This window comes from Chlorocebus sabaeus, chromosome 15 (genome assembly GCF_047675955.1).
Source record: "Chlorocebus sabaeus isolate Y175 chromosome 15, mChlSab1.0.hap1, whole genome shotgun sequence".
Lineage (NCBI taxonomy): Eukaryota > Metazoa > Chordata > Mammalia > Primates > Cercopithecidae > Chlorocebus > Chlorocebus sabaeus.
The window spans coordinates 80,125,625-80,142,371 of NC_132918.1; the positions used below are offsets into that span (position 1 = coordinate 80,125,625).

General features: G+C 36.6%; 1 long non-coding RNA gene across 1 annotated transcript in view; it reads right to left on the reverse strand.

The window, feature by feature from the left end:
• Positions 1-2,835: 2,835 nt before the first annotated feature.
• Positions 2,836-16,747, reverse strand: part of LOC119625799 (uncharacterized) — a 520,080-nt gene continuing 506,168 nt past the window's right edge. Inside the window, exons 3-4 of the long non-coding RNA XR_005241941.1 lie at positions 6,470-6,523; positions 2,836-3,612 (exon numbers count right to left, since the gene is read on the reverse strand). This is a non-coding gene — a long non-coding RNA (uncharacterized lncRNA). The remainder of the gene's footprint in view (positions 3,613-6,469; positions 6,524-16,747) is intronic.

Consider the following 16,747-nt stretch of genomic DNA (forward strand, 5'->3'; position numbering starts at 1 on the left):
TGATGTATTTCTATTTTTATATAACTATACAGTGGGCATTGATATTTCCTCTCTCTAGGTATAAATTACTAATTTGTAATGTTCAATAAGACATTCAGTAAAAAAGTGTAAAAATTTATCTTATGAGACACACACCTATTTTAAATACAGATTTTTATTTTATTGCCTAAAAACCTCCTGTAAAGGTGTGGAGTCCCCTCTGTGGGCTGTCAGTGTGAATGGGATCTGTTCAGTCTTGAGCATATAATTGTAGTTATTAAAATAAACATAGTTGAGTATTTGAAGTGAATTCAAAAAAGAAATGTTACTTAATCTTTCCCTAAGTCCGTGGGTTCTAGAATGCCAGCAAGGCCATTTGGCTACCTACAATGACTGCCGTTGCCAGCGAGGCCGCCATTCATTAGTCATTTGATATTTGTGTGTCTCTCACTTTCCTCAGTATAAAATTGAATCAAGTACATATTTCAGAAGTAATCTGAAATTCTCTAGGCACCCAAGGCTAATAAATGTTATACATGCTTTGGTGGGTGTCTGTGGTTGCACAGGAAAGGGGTTCCTATCCTCAAGGACAGCACTGCTGGGAAACGATAAGGATGGTGTTCATCCTTACATCTCCTTCAGGGACCATCACAAGCCTTTGCATCCAGCATCTTGTTTATCTTAGTTGAATATCTCCTTTCTGTACATTTCTTTTAAGATTTACTTTATATGGTCAACTATACTTTGTAAGCTTGAATTATTTCTTAATTTACTATTTTTTATTATAAAAATTGTCAGGGGAACCAGCCCCCAATATTTCAACATAGGTTCTTTTCTATTTTCCCTAAGTGTCAGCCGGTCTGAGAAATAAAGAGAAAGAGTACCAAAGAGAGAAATGTTACAGCTGGGCCTCTGGGGGTGACATCACCTATTGGTAGGTTCCGTGATGCCCACATAAGCCGCAAAACCAGCAAGTTTTTATTAGAGATTTCAGAAGGGGAGAGGGGTACAAACATGGAGTAAGGCACAAAGATCACATGCTTCAAAGGGCAATAAAAGATCATAAGGGCAGAAGGGCAGAGCAAGATCACAAGGCCAGGGTGAAATTAGAATTACTGATGAGGTTCCATGTCCTGCTGGGCACATGCTGTCTTGATAAACATCTTAACAGGAAACAGAGTTCGAGAGCAGAGCACACAACGGGTTTGACTATAATTCACCAGGCTGGAATTTCCTAATCCTAGCAAGCCTGAGGGCACTACAGGAGGCCAGGGCATATTTCATCCCTTATCTTCAACCGCATAAGACAGACATTCCCATCGTGGCTGTTCATAGACCTACCCTTGGGAATGCATTCCTTCCCCAGCGTTATTCCTTGTGGGGAAAATAATTCAGTGATATTTCTCCTATTTGCTTTCTGCAAGAAGAAAAATATGACTCTGTTCTACCTGGCCCCATAGGCAGTCAGACCTTATGGTTATCTCCCTTGTTCCCTGAAAATCGCTGTTATCCTGTTCTTTTTGAGGGTGCCCAGATTTCATATTGTTCAAACACACGTTTTACGAACAATTTGTACAGATAATGCAATCATCACAGGGTCCTGAGGCAACATACATCCTCAGCTTTTGAAGATGACGGGATTAAGAGATTAAAGTAAAGACAGGCATTGGAAATTATAAGAGTATTGATTGGGGAAGTGATAAATGTTCATGAAATCTTCACAATTTATGTTCAGAGACTGCAGTAAAGACAGGCGTAAGAAATTATAAAAGTATTAATTTGGGGAACTAATAAATGTCCATGAAATCTTCACAATTTATGTTCTTCTGCCACAGCTTCAGCCAGGCCCTCCGTTCAGGGTCCCTGACTTCCTGCAACAAAAAATTATAGCCAAATAGGACATGTGAAAAATACAGAAAATAAAAATAACCGGTCTAATGTAACACTGTTATCATATTATTGCATTTCATACCAATCTTGTCCTGTAGATATTTTTAATGCCATTGTCACCTTGGATTTGTGAGTGAAAAGTTGTTATAAAAATGTAAAAATAATGTCATATCAGAATCTGATCTTCTATATTTGGATTTAAGTAGATTAAAAGATCTTTGATGGATCTATGAAGAATTTTTAATGATCACTTTCTCTTTCCTCCCAGCCCTAAAACTTTGTTCTTCAAAAAAGCACTTCTTTGATTTTTTATAAGCTAGTTTACAAAGTGGAAATATTTGTGAATTCATAAATCTTATATATTGAGAATTTGCTATGTTAATAAATATTATGACATCAATTAATAAATAAACATATGAAAGTGGAGATATCGCCAGGCTCAGTGGCTCATGCCTGTAATCCCAGCACTTTGAGAGGCGGAGGCGGGCAGATCACTTGAGGTCAGGAGTTCAAAACAAGCCTGGCCAACATGATGATATCCAACCTCTATCAAAAATCCCCCACCAAAAAAATTAGCTGGGTGTGATCTCAGCTACTCAGGAGGCTGAGGCAAAAGCATTGCTTGAACAGAGGAGGTGGAGTTTGCAGTGAACTGAGATGTCACTACTGTACTCTAGCCTGGGCAACAGAATAAGAGTCTGTCTAAAAAAAAAAAAGTGGATACATCATTGTGGCTAAAAATGTTTTAAGAGAAGACGACGTTTTCAAAATTGTTTAAATGTAATGGACATGTACAAATCGAAAACACAGCAAAATAATCAAAGTAGAGAGCAATGGCAGAAAAACAACTTAAAATAAAAAATAGAAATTGTGCTTTAATAATATACATTAAAGTTCCTGAGTCATTCTAGAGAGCAAAGAAGTTATTAATATAACTGATAGAAATATTCATTTTTATCAATGTACTTTTGGAAAGTTTACCTATAAACATCTATTCATCCAATCATGTGTTCATTTATTCAGTAACTTTTCAATAAGTGCCTTTGATGTACCAGTCACCAACTGTTCTGAATACATCAGAGAACAAGACAAATAATGCAATTGTCCTACATTTGCAGAGAAACAGCTAATAAATAAATAAACAAAGAAAATAATAACAGACTATGATAGATGATAATAAAAAGGAATTATAAAATGTACTTATTAGGTAGTTATAACCACTTAAGTCACCCTAAAACTTAGTGGCTTAGAACGACTAGAAATTACTGAACACACAATACTAGGGTTTGGCAATTTGTCCTGGGCTCTGTGAGACAGTTCTGCTTATCTGGGCCAGGCTCAATGGGGTTTGGCCATATCTCATTTGTGCTTCTGCAGACAGCTGTGACATTGGTTTAGGGTTGGCAGGTCCAAAACAACTCAGCTGTGATGGCTCATCTGCGTTCCACATGGTTGTACATCCTCCAGCAGGCTACCTGCGACTTACTCGTTTGGTGATGGTGCTGAAATCTCAAAAAAGAGGATGAAAGCTTCCAATGCCTCTTGAGGCCCAGACTTGAAACCCAGTAGACTCCAGCTACTGATGGCAGAAGCTCCTAAGAATTGAGGTCATTTTTGCAGTTAACACAGTAGGACAGAACACCCAGGACTAAGTTGATAATTGTGATGTTTGGAGTTTGGTTATAAAAGCAGCCAGCAAAGAAATCAGGAGAGGATGATGTTCTAGGAGTCTCTAGAGGAGAGCTAGAAATAAAATAATTGAAACTAATGAAGTGAAACAGATACAAAGAGTACAGATAAGGAGCTCAAAATTAATGATAACTTTTACAGGCTATAAAGGAGAAAAGAATATGAAGTACAAAATGTTGGAAAATTGTCCCAGAGTTTGCTAAAATTACCAACAAATAAAAACTCATTGGTCCTTCTGGTCTTTTATTTTTTCACCAAATCAGTTGTATTAAAACTGTGAATTAGTTATGTTCTTGTATTTTGCACTATTTATCAAAAATAAAGCTATATAATTACTCAAGGGAGAGGAGAATGTTCAAGAGTATCCAGGAGGGAAAAAAAATGTCAGTAGGAAAGAAAAAGCTTGCTTAATTTGATTGATTGCATCTGAATTTAACTGAAGAATTTAGAAATTTAAAAATATTAGACTACTCCAAAAGTTGCAATCTGTTACTTCCTTTCACATCTATTGTATATGTGTATGTATATATGTATATGTATGTATATTTTTTCTATACATATATATGCATATAGGCATATCACATGTATATGTATATGTGTTATATACATATAAAACCTTGCACTGTGTTCCTGGAAAAGCCACAGACACTCAATACTAGGCTGTGAAAGCAGTTGAAATGGGGGCTGCACCCTGCAAAGCCACAAAAGCAGAGCTGCCCAAGGCTGTGGGAGCCCATCTCTTGCATCAGTGTGAACTGGATGTGAGACATGGAGTCAAAGGAGATCGTTTTGGAACTTTAAGGTTTAATGACTGCCCTGTTGGGTTTCAGAACTGCATGGGGCCTTTAGCCCCTGCATTTTGGCCAATGTCTTCCATTTGAAACGGGTGTATTTACCTAAAGCCTGTAACCCCATTGTACCTAGGAAGTAACTAAAGTTCTTTTGATTTTACAGGCTCATAGGCTGTAAAGTTGTGCAATGTTTCACCTTGGCTACATCTTTCTAAATTTCTCACTGATATATTGCCATGTCTACATAGACCCAAACTTTAACTGACCCAGAAACCCAACAGAAATGCCAAAGACAATCATGCAAAAGTTTTCTTAATGTTAACCTACCTTCTAAAAGACATTTTTTTCAAAATAGCAGAATCTAAAGGTAAATAATTACTTACAAGGCAGGGACTTGCCTTGTCTCCAATGAGACTTTGGACTTTTGAGTTAATACTGAAATGAGTTAAGACTTTAAGGGACTGTTGGTTGGAAGGGCATGATTGTGTTTTGAAATGTGAGGACATGAGATTTGGGAGGGGCCAGGGGCAGAATGATACAGTTTTGCTGTGTCCCTACCCAAATCTCATCTTGAATTGTAGTACCCATAATCCCCATGTGTCATGGGAAGCACCTAGTGGCAGGTAATTGAATCATGGGGTGGTTACCCTCATGTGGTTCTTGTGATAGTGAGTGAGTTCTTATGAGATTTGATGGTTTTATAAGAGGCTTTTCCTTATAAACTTCTCTCTCTTCTGCCACCATGTGAAGGACTTGTTTGCTTCCCCTTCCACCATGATTGTAAGTTTCCTGAGGCCTCCCCAGCCATGTGGAACTGTGAGTCAATTAAACTTCTTTCCTTTATAAATTACTCAGTCTTGGATATTTCTTCACAGCAGTGTGAGAACGTACTAATAAATACGCGTATGTATATATGCATATGTATGTATATAATATCTATTTCTATACACATATATGCATAACACATGTATATGTATATGTGTGTATATCCCTTTAATTGAATACAATTCATTTTGGGAAATGGGCAATTACTTTTTTCTAGCCTTCAGCTGGTCGACTTTATCCCACTTTCTGTTGTGATTTGTTGGTGGTGGTGTGACCTATTGCAGACTGCTTTCAGAAGTTTGATCACCGGTATTACTCAAGCATTATGACTGAGCCCAGAATGATGTGTCCTGTGGTGTTAGATATCCAATATTATGATAAATAGCTCTGTGCTCTAAAAGAGAAAGAAACATTTCAATCCAATATAAATGAAGAGACCCTGGCCTTGCCTGATTTTCTAGACAAACAGAGTTTGCTTTCTAGCTCTGATGAAAGGGCAAATTTTGAAATGGAATTAAGAAGCTCACATACACACCTGAGTCAGACTCATACCCACGCGTCAGTGATTTAACCATAATGGAGTTCCTGTTGTTTATATTGCCTGTTCACATACAAGGTAAACTCAGTTTATTCTAAACACTCTGTGTCAGAAAGAATGAAACAAATGTATAGAACTGAACTCTGTGGCCCAAAATAGTTCCTCCTCTCTTCTAAAAGATAAAAATGTAGATTACTTGTTTCATGTATAGTTCATCTCCTGTCACAACTGAAACGAAGGAAAAGTAACTCCATTTCTCTGACAATTTATATCTATAATATTATGCTCAAATAGTCAAAGCTTCTCATTTAAGCATCATATGAATTTTTATGAAGATACTCATGAAGTTATTATTTGAATAAACAAATAATTGAATAATTTAGCACTTCCCGATGTGTTATGATATATTTGTTTATTATATGCTCCATGAACAAAATAAAGTTTCCATCATTAGAAAAACCTGGGAATTTCTGTATAGTACACATCGGCATAATAAAAGTTTTAAGAAATTCCTTATTAAAGAAATCCGATAACTATTGTATGTTAGAATGTTTACATGCTTTTTGAACATAGAGCTTTATTATTTCCATAAAATATCATTGTGATTGATTGTATTACTTGGTGGTTTGCAGAAAACAACTGGAAAATTCTGAGTTCTATTTTTTTTTCTTTTCCTGAACCAAACACTAGCTATCCAGGAAAAGGCCAAGTCGCGAAAGAATTACTGGAAATGTGTGTGTGCCTCCACGCCATTTACTTGAGCAGAAGTACCTGTCAGATCCACAAAGTCCTTAATAGTCCTAGAATAAAACTACAGAAAACCATGATTATGGGGGCAAAGAGTACAATGCAAAGAGAGCATCTGTGGATCGTGGAAATACAGAGAGAGGCAAGATGCTGTTTTAAAAGCCTGAAAAAATAGCACTATAAAGACGCAGTGTCACTTAATGGCCCAGAGGCAGGATCTTTCGATCATTTTGCAAAATCTGCAAGACATGTCTCTGACACCCCCAAGATTTGTGACCTCTGCCAAGTTATTTCACTTCCTGGAGCCTCATTTTCCAGATCTGCAAAATGGGGTGAATCTGATACCCAATTCAAACGATTGCTGTGAGGATTAAATTATGACAATAACATCTGACCTATAAGAAGAACTCAATAAATATTAGCTATCATTTAGAAGAAAGAAATAAATAACTTTTTTGTTTCACTTAGGGTAGATTTTGGTATCTGCATTTATTTTGTTTGAGACTTATTGACAAGGAAAGCTAGAAGGGAGCTTAAGAGCATCTGGTTAATTCCCATTATTTTATATATAAATAAACTGAGACCCAGAGTGACTGGGCTGGAGGCATTTAGGCCTGATACATTTAACTTCCCACTCATGGGATTATAGTAATTTAAATGACTCAGAAGAAATTATCATGCATAAAATTAACATTTTCCTTTTGAGCACATATTGACTTTCTTTTTTAGTTCCCAAATATCCTAAATATTTCTCAAATATAGTTCTGAAATCAGACATTTCATTTTTTTCCTGCACTTATTGGTAATGCTTTAAGCATTTTGCCAATTAGCTTGGAGAGACTCTTTCTATTATCATTGCAGAAGAGTTTTCATTGGGAATGGATGCTAGTTATCTCAGCTAATCTAGACTGGGTATCTGGATCTGTCATCTGTGTTCCGTAATACCTCTTCTCTAATTCTTGTTCTTTAACTTTCTCTGTCAAATCCTAGGACACTGCTCCCATTTGTCTCCTATTGCGGTGATGCAATTTTCTGTGGTATCAAGTTACTATTCTGCATCCCCAGTCTCATTTTAAATTCAGTTCTCAGGTTTTCTTTACTTTGTACATATTTCTGACAACAGCTTATTTATAACAACTTGGCTTCATAAATACATGCATCTTTTCTCTTTAACATTCTGAGAACAAATGTTTCTAGTTTTCTCCCTTTTTCTTCTGCAGCTCTTTTGTTAACTTTTCTTCTGTTTTTATTACTAATTTTATTGCTTTGAGTCAGAGAAAATGTCCTTCACATATCCTAGATCTTGTAATTTTTTGAGACCTCATACATAGTTGATGTATGTTCATGTTTTAATAAATTTTCAAATTATTTTTATGGTGCATGCAGAAAGCACCATTCAACCATTACATGATTATTATTGGTTACCTTATTATAAAGTTTAGTACCTTTACTGTTTTTAAACATTTTTGAAAGATTGAGATTTACAAGTTTAAAACTACCATGATTATAAAGGTGTCCCATATTTTTATTTTTTCTTATATATTTTTCTTCACTGTCATATAACTATGCAGTCTACTTTTTAATGGAAGTAAATAGCCACTCTTTCTTTTGCATGATATATTTATTTAAAGCTTACACTTTGTGATATTCATACTGAAACCACTTTCTTATCTTACCATTTTCTCATCCTTTAAAGGTAAAATTTGAGGGTCAGATGTGTCCTTTTTAAGCAATGCGTAGTGACATTTGTCTGATGAAGTGAGGCCACATAGTACTGAGGAGTCTGTCATTGGCTGGTGGTTCACTTTCACCTTTACACCCACAAGTTCTCACTGACACCCACTCATTACTTCAAATGATTCTCTTTTGCAAACTAGACCTTCTGAATATCATTTCTTGGCAAGTTGCATAGGAGTCTAGCCAATTAATGAGTAAGAAAAATTTCCTTTCCATCAAGTCTTGAGATAATAGGTTTATGAAGTCTGTTCTATCTAAAAATTAGCTTTTAAGAAAGGTGTTGATACAAATATAATGAATTAATATACCAAATTTCTTATTAAATGTGCTAGATACTGCTGAATATACTGAAAAAAATACGAAACACCTTTGTGAAAATTTATCCTTGTGACCTCATACAAATCCTTTGTGTCATCTGAGGCTTACTTACTGCATCTGTACAATGAAACATTGGCCTATCTTAGCCATAACGTCCCCTGCCCTACTAAGAGGTTTTGCAACTCTATAAACTCTAAATATAAGGCAGATCCAAGAACTCAGTTAGGACACAAGTATTTGGGGGAAGATGCATAAATTTTCAGAAACATGCTTTAGAATTTAGTATGGCTTACCAATAAAATAAGTGATAAATGGTTTGAATAAACGATGATACGCTGGTAAACTCTGTATTACAGTGTACTTTATCGGATTTTTTAATGACGCAAAAATTCCAATGTGATGAGCCAATAACTCAAGACTTTTTTCAGATAAAATATGTATTTTCATATTCTAATCAGTTGCTTATGCATTTATCCATTCATGATTATTTACTTAAGTAAAACTGCAAGGTAGATGCTCTGTGGTGATATAAAAATGGAAACATGAGTCCCTGGAGACATTTGTTTGATAACTGTCACTAACATTTGGTTTCTCTGATGCCAAAGAAAAGAATTTTGATTTTGGCCCTAAACAAGAGATATTTCATTAGCCACCAGTTTTACAGGGCACTGTAGGTGTTAGTTCAAAAATATGATATATGTATTTAACATAATATAGTTCTTTTTATCTTCAAGAGAAATGTATAACGTTCAGCATAACTAATAAAGAAGTACTTTTGTTGTTGTCGTGGTCGTCGTCGTTGTTGTTCTTTTGGCATAATATCTTGAGGAACATGTGTTTCATGGGAAAGTTTTGGGGATATAATGTGCTTGGTGGGTCTGTAAGGTGGAGTTGAGTTGACCACCCCCTCTGGCCAAATGCTGAAGAGCCTTTTTTTATTTAAAAAAACAAACCAACAATATCATGAAACGGTTGTTTAAGCTAAATGGAAATGACTTTTGAATGATATCTTCTTTCAATGATTTGTACCATAGTGTCCTGTGACTATGAACTAAGAGTTTAATGAAAACATAGAGTTAGATTTGTGGTAAACTTATGCAAAATTTCTTCTCTGAGTGGGTCACTAATTATTTTATACGAAAGCAGGTTAATATCACATTTTTCTTGCTGTGTGTACAAAACAGGCTAGAATAAGTGCAAAAATGCCTACTGTACCCTTTCACACTGGCCCTCAAAATAATTCTGAATAACATAATGGAAAGACAGAAGTTATTTTTTAAATATTTTAGATTCTAGGGTAATGCTGAATTAACTTTGTCCTTTCAATGTTTCCGTCCACGATGCCAATCCGTAGATATGATTTTGGCCCACAAACTCCATACAGTTCTGCTTTGCAGCTGCAAAGTAGATGAGGGGCCAGGAGGGGGAGTAGAAGTTAAAATATTGCAGACAGAGCTACCCTAAAATTCATGATGAAATGATTAATGCTGATAACAGATGGAGAAGTAAACAGGGCCAGCCAGAAAACGCCACCAACTGCTACCTAAGGACAAAGAATGAGGACTTCCAAAATGACAAACAGAGCAGTAATTGAAAAAAAATCACATGTGCAATTATTAAAAAGGGGAAACTGTAGTAGGAGACAAACCATTTCTCAAATATAAATGCAAATGGTGGTTGTATATGTTTCAGCCAGACAATAGTGCTTCAATGTATCACTGTCATGAAAGAACAATGAGGCTTAAGCTAAGTTTGTGTGTTGATTTTCCATGAAATCCACAAAAACAGGCTATAGTTTTCAAGTAAATAGCTCTCCTATGGTAAAATGCTAATACTCTTCTTGCATACCTTTTCTTTTTTTTCTCTCAGGAACCACAAGATAGATCCAGGTAGCCTTGCTGATGAGTGTCAGATACTTTAAGCTTGCTTTATTATTTTTTATTTCTGCAAAGAGTAAGGCATGAGGGAATAGTGCTCGATATGATGATATCTGCTCCATTCTGAACAAAAGTGCCTTTAAATCCCCCAAGCCTGGTCTCAAAATACTCTCCTATGTAAAATACCAAGGGAAAAAGAAAACCCTAGGGACAAATAAAGGATGAACCAGATGATGACATTTTTTCTTTTGATATTTTTTCCCTTTCTAAAGTTACATATGCTTGTGTTCACTGTCCATTACAAATATGCTTTGTCCTTTAACCAAATGAGTCAGAATGCCACCTGGGTGTGCCACTTCCTCACAATTATGCTGTAAATATGTTGATTTATGCAAAAAATTATGCATCTTATATTATGTAAATGTGGCTATAAACTTAATGTAGACCATTCTTCAGAAAGAAATTTTAAACATTCCTTGTAAAAGTTATCATACAGTTATCAAACTTTTTTGTTTCTCCACAAATGTATGTAAACATTGAAACTCTTAACCACCCTGGTACACACTCAATGCTATTGACTTTGTTTCTTGTTATTCCTCTTTCCACCTCAGGCAGCAGACAGGAAAAGAAAAAAAAATACAAAAGGAATCCATGGAGATAAGAATTGTATTGTTATTATAATGTTAACATTTATATAATATTTTGGAATGGTGGCTTTTATGGCAAGTTTTATGCATCATCAATTAATCAATCCTATTAGAGGAAACAGTACAAAGGGTAAAGTATTCAGGAATCTCAATTGCTGCTCTCCACCTTTTCCCTTGATGTTTCCCCACACTGTCTGAGATCATTGTTGCTGTATGGATAATACAGCCCATGATTAGAAAAAAAAACCATTCATCTTGACTGCAAAGTAGTATAGGGTTAGTTTCCAAAAACTTGAAAAATATGAAAAAAAAGAAGCATACATTTTTGCCAGTTCTCCCTCTTACTGAATTTGTTGCTTACCTCAAGCATAAGTTTCCTCATTTGCATAAGAGGGATATGAATGTTTTGAAAATTCAGCAGGTGAAACATTTCAGCATATTTAGTTTGGGCCCTGGCACAGAGTAACTTTTGTAGCTGCTATTTGACTTAATGTCTAGAGAAAAATTCAGTATCACTGCCCAAAATGGTTATTCCTTAAAATGTCTTTGTTTTATTATAAAAGTGGTAAAATCTTGTGACAGAAAAATTGGTAAGTGGAGAATATTACAAAAATAGCTCCCAGTTATATTTTCCATAACACATATAATTTTGGGGTACTTTTTCTAGTTGTGTTCTTTTTTAATCTCATGGTGTTTCATTTTGTCTTGGTAATCATTCTGTACACACAATTTGGCATACTCCATTTTTGTACTGTTTTTCATATTCTTTCATAACCATGAAATTTTAATACCCACAGAAAACTTTATGTAAGAAAAATGTATTTAATTATTTTAAATTGCCTTATTTACAAAATTTAAGAATTTTTTTTTAAAGCAAAATACACTTGCAACAATTATCCTTAGGCAGCTATTAAATAAGTTTATTGATTACACTATGTATGGGTTATATTAATTCACATCCTTGCCACATAACTTTTTTTTTTTGTTTATCATCTTTTCAGCATGAAGGGATTACTAAAGTACCTAGCATTCAAAATATGCTATATTTGAATTACTTCTCAGCTAGAGTAAATGCAGTATACTAAAAAGTTAGCACAAAGCCTGGATACAGTAACAAACGCATTGTATGTGGAAATGATAGATTTTTTCTGGAAGTAAATTACTCATCTCCCTGGATCGCTCTGAAAATATTAGCCAAGCAAAAATAGTTGCTGAGAACACAGTAAATTTTACAGTATATTTTTTCCCCTGGCAAAATATTTTGAGAAATTTGTTAGTCAAAGAAATTTTTATTTCTCCTCCCGTTCTTATTAAACATTATTCATAGAAAAAATTTCATTATCTAAGTTCCATGGACCACACTGGAGTTTCATGGATGGACATTGGGAGTTTCATATGTTGCTTAAAATTGTGCACCAAATCTAGAATTTTCGAACCTTTCTAAATTGGTCTTGGGAGAGGGGCTTTACTTTCTTCATAGCATCTAGTGCTGGACATAATGATGTCAAAGTTTCCTTCCAACTATAAAGAAATGTGTTTTTGATATTCTGCTGATATGATGGTCTGAATGTCTCCCAAAACTCATCTGTTAAAACCGAATCCCTGTTGTGATGGTATTATGAGGTGGGGGCCTTTTGGGAAGTGATTAAGTCATGAGGGCTTATGAATGTATTCATGCCTTATAAAAGCACTTGAGGCAACTAGCAAAGATCATTTTTACCCTCTGCCTTGTCATATAGAGGACACAGCAAGAAGGCTCTCATCAGACAGCAAATGCCTGTGCCTTGATCTCGTACTTCCCATCCTTCAGAAATGTGAGAAATACGTTTCTGTTCTTTATAAATTACGCAGTCTGTGTATTCTGTTACAGAAGCACAAATGAACTAAGAAATTGGTGCTGAGAAGTGGGGTGTTGCTATAACAAATACCTAAAAATGTGGAAGCAGCTTTGAACTGGGTAATGGGTAGAGGCTGAAGCAAATTTGAAGGTCATGTTTGAAAACATCTAGAATGCCATGGAGCATTAAGGGTAACTCTTGTGAGGCTTAGAAGAAAAGGATAGATATAGAGGAAGACTCAGTCTTTTTTTTTTTTTTTTTTTTTTTTTTGAGACAGAGTCTCGCTCTGTGCCCCAGGCTGGAGTGCAGTGGCGCGATCTCGGCTCACTGCAAGCTCCGCCTCCCGGGTTTACGCCATTCTCCTGCCTCAGCCTCCCGGGTAGCTGGGACTACAGGCGCCCGCCACCACGCCCGGCTAATTTTCTTGTATTTTTAGTAGAGACGGGGTTTCACTGTGTTAGCCAGGATGGTCTCGATCTCCTGACCTCGTGATCCGCCCGCCTCGGCCTCCCAAAGTGCTGGGATTACAGGCTTGAGCCACCGCGCCCGGCCCGGAAGACTCAGTCTTAGAGATTATCTAAGTGGTTGCGAACAGAATGTTTGTAGAAGTATGGACAGTAAAGGCCATTTGAATGAGGTCTTAGGTGGAAATGAGGACTGTGTTACTGGAAACTGAAGGAAAGGCCATCCTTGTGTCAAAGTGGCGAAGATCATGGCTGAATGATGTTTGTGTCATAGTACTCTGTGGAAGGCAGAATTTAAGAGCAATGAACTAGGATATATAGCTGAAGAAATCTCTAAGCGAAGTGTTTAGGATATTAAATGGTGTCTCTTAAACTACTTATAGTAAAATACAAGAAGAAAGAAATGAGTGAAAGACTGACTTAATAATCAAATAGGAAGCAGAACATAAAAGATCTGGGAAATTCTCAGCTAGACTATGTAAAGAATAAAAAAGCATATTTAGGAGAGAAAACTAAGGATGTAGCCAACAGTCCCTTTGATAAGAAGATTAGTATGGATCGAAGGAAGCCAGATGCTATTCATCAAGACTGTGGGAGAATGACCCTGAAGGCATTTTGGAGATCTTCCAAGCTGCCTTGCCATCACAGGCCCAGAGTCAGAACATGGAGGGCAGAATGGTTTCAAGGAAGAGACCCAGGTCACTACAGAGTTCCAGGGTGCCTGTGGGACTGCAGGGCTCACTGCCCGGGCTGCCTCAAGTCTCTGCTGTCTGCATTCTGGTGTAGCACTCTTTGGCTGCTCCAGATGTGACTCAGGTGGGCTCAGGTGCAGCTTGGGCCACCCCTGCAGAGGGCACAAGTTGTAAAGCTTGGCGCTGTCCAGCTGCTACTAAATCTGCTGGCACACAGAGTGAACAAGCATTGGATGTACCTTTAGTCTCATCCATATCTAATTTAAATGAGAGTCTGGAGAGAGGACTTTTGAGTGACTGCTAGAATTAGTTAAGAACTTTGGGTTGTTGATATGAAATAAAAATATATTTTCCATGTGGGAAAGACATAAATGTTGGGGCCAGGGCTGAATGCTATGGTATGTGTATCCCCCTAAATGTATGTGTTGAAACTTCATCTCCACTGTAATTGTGTTTAGAGGTGGGGCCTTTTGGGGAATGATTAAGTCAGGAGGGCTCCACCCTCATGAATGGATTAGTACCTCATAAAAGGGCTCAAGGTGACTAGCCTAGGTCCTTTCTGCCCTTTTGTCTTCTGCCATGTGAGGACACAGCTAGAAGGCCCTCAGCAGACACCAAATGCCAGTGCCTTGATCTTGGACTTCTCTGCCTCCAGAACTGTGAGAAATAAATCTCTGTACTCTATAAGTTACTCAGTCTGTGGTATTCTCTTGCAGCAGCACAATTGGAATAAGACACCTGCCTCACCCTGTGTTTGGAAATACATGCTCCCATGTGGAGACTAGTCCTAGCTCTCCCACTTCCCTCTAAAACAGCTAAACATTGACAGGGCTGCAGAGAAATAATCTGAATGTGGAAATTGCAGGTGGTGGGAGATCCTTGACATTTTGAAGACATAAATTAGACAGGTTTGACATGGGGTGCTAGAAAAAAACAAACAAGCAAGCACACAAAACATAAACCAAACTCTTTCCCCAGCGGCAGAACACCCAGGCCACAAGTTGTTGTTCCATTTTTCCTTCCCCAGACTAAAAATAATGGTCCTATTTGGAGGGGCTCACAGCTTTTAAAAAGATGATGTGCCCAGTTATTCTAACATTCTATTTTCTTCTTTATAACCAGTAAAAAGGCTTATAACATTCTATCATCCAGAAACTGGGACCAAATCAATAAATTGTAAACACTTCACAATTCTTTTCCCTTATTCTTTTCCACAAATAACATCTGTGCAAATAAGTAAAATCTTACTAATGCTTTTCTTCCTTTTCTATTTTATACTTTTAAAATGTTTACATTTCTATGATAGTCACTGAAAAATATTTTCCAAAAGTCAGAGAAGCTGCACTACATTTCTAGAATATAAAATCAGATCTGGAGATTACCAATTTTTGTTTCAGTGCCTAAATTTTTCAAAACTATATAAAAGGGAACCAACATATGCATGCTAGTGATGTACCAGAAACTGAGCTAAGAGGATTACCTAGATTTTTTCATGTGATCCTCACAGCAACTTGAAGTTGCTATTTTCAACTTATTTTATTTATGAGGAAGCACGCCCTAGGATATTAGGTAACTTGTCAGAAATCCCAAAGCTGGTATACAGATGTACTAGTCCATTTGGGTTGCTGTAATAAAAATATTATCAACTGGGAGGTTTGAATGACACACATTTATTTATCAGAGTTCTGGAGGTTGGGAAATCCAAGGTCAAAGCACTGGCAGATTTGGTGTCTTGTTAGGGCCCATTCCTCGTAAATGACACCTTGCTGCATCCACACATGATGGAAAAGGGAAAGAGAGCTTTCTAGGATTTTTTTAAATTAAGGGCACTAATCCCATTTAGGAAGACTCTACACTCATGAGCTAATCATTTCTCAAATGCCCCACTTCCTAATACCATCACATTGGGGGTTAGGATGTCAACACATAAATTTTGAGAGGACACAAACATCCTGTCAATAACAATGGCAAAAATGAGTTACATCAAGGGTTTTCCTATTTCATCATCATTCTAAACCTTACTTTTTTATTACAGGGACTAGAGATTCTTTCATAATCACATGTCAGAAAATGAGTATGACAGTATGCTTCATTGGAATAAAACTGGCAGAGAATAGCATGATGATGCTGTGGTTTCTGTTAGAGACTGGAAAGATATCACTGAGAATAAGCCATTTTGATCAATACCATATTAGGGGGATGGTGTGAAGAGCAGAAGCAATTGACTTGAAGGTCTACAATGCAATGAATTTGCCACCTAATTAAGGATGCTTCAGCTATGCAAATTATTTATTTGAGAGAATCACATCATTAATATTTGAGCCATATTTATTCATTAGGCAAAATGGATCTACTTAGATACAATATTTATCGTTACTTCAAATGTAGATGTAGCAATGCTTTCATTTACCTCAAACTTCTCTCCACACTGACAACTCATTCAATATTAATGATTCTCCCACAAATTTGCTTATGGGTGCTTTCAGCTGTGGGGGGTCAACTGAGACACAAAGCTTTAGTGAACACAGGTATGCCATTTCCTCCATTACAGTGAACAAATGAGGAGCTTTGTCCAAGACAGTTTACTAAATGTGCTCGGTAGTGAGCTCTGCATTACAATACACTGAGCGTGTGGCTACTTTTGGTTTAGAAAAGAGCCCTATCAGAGTTGGTGGCTAACCTCAGTAGCTTTCACAGTGGTGCTGTGATATTACA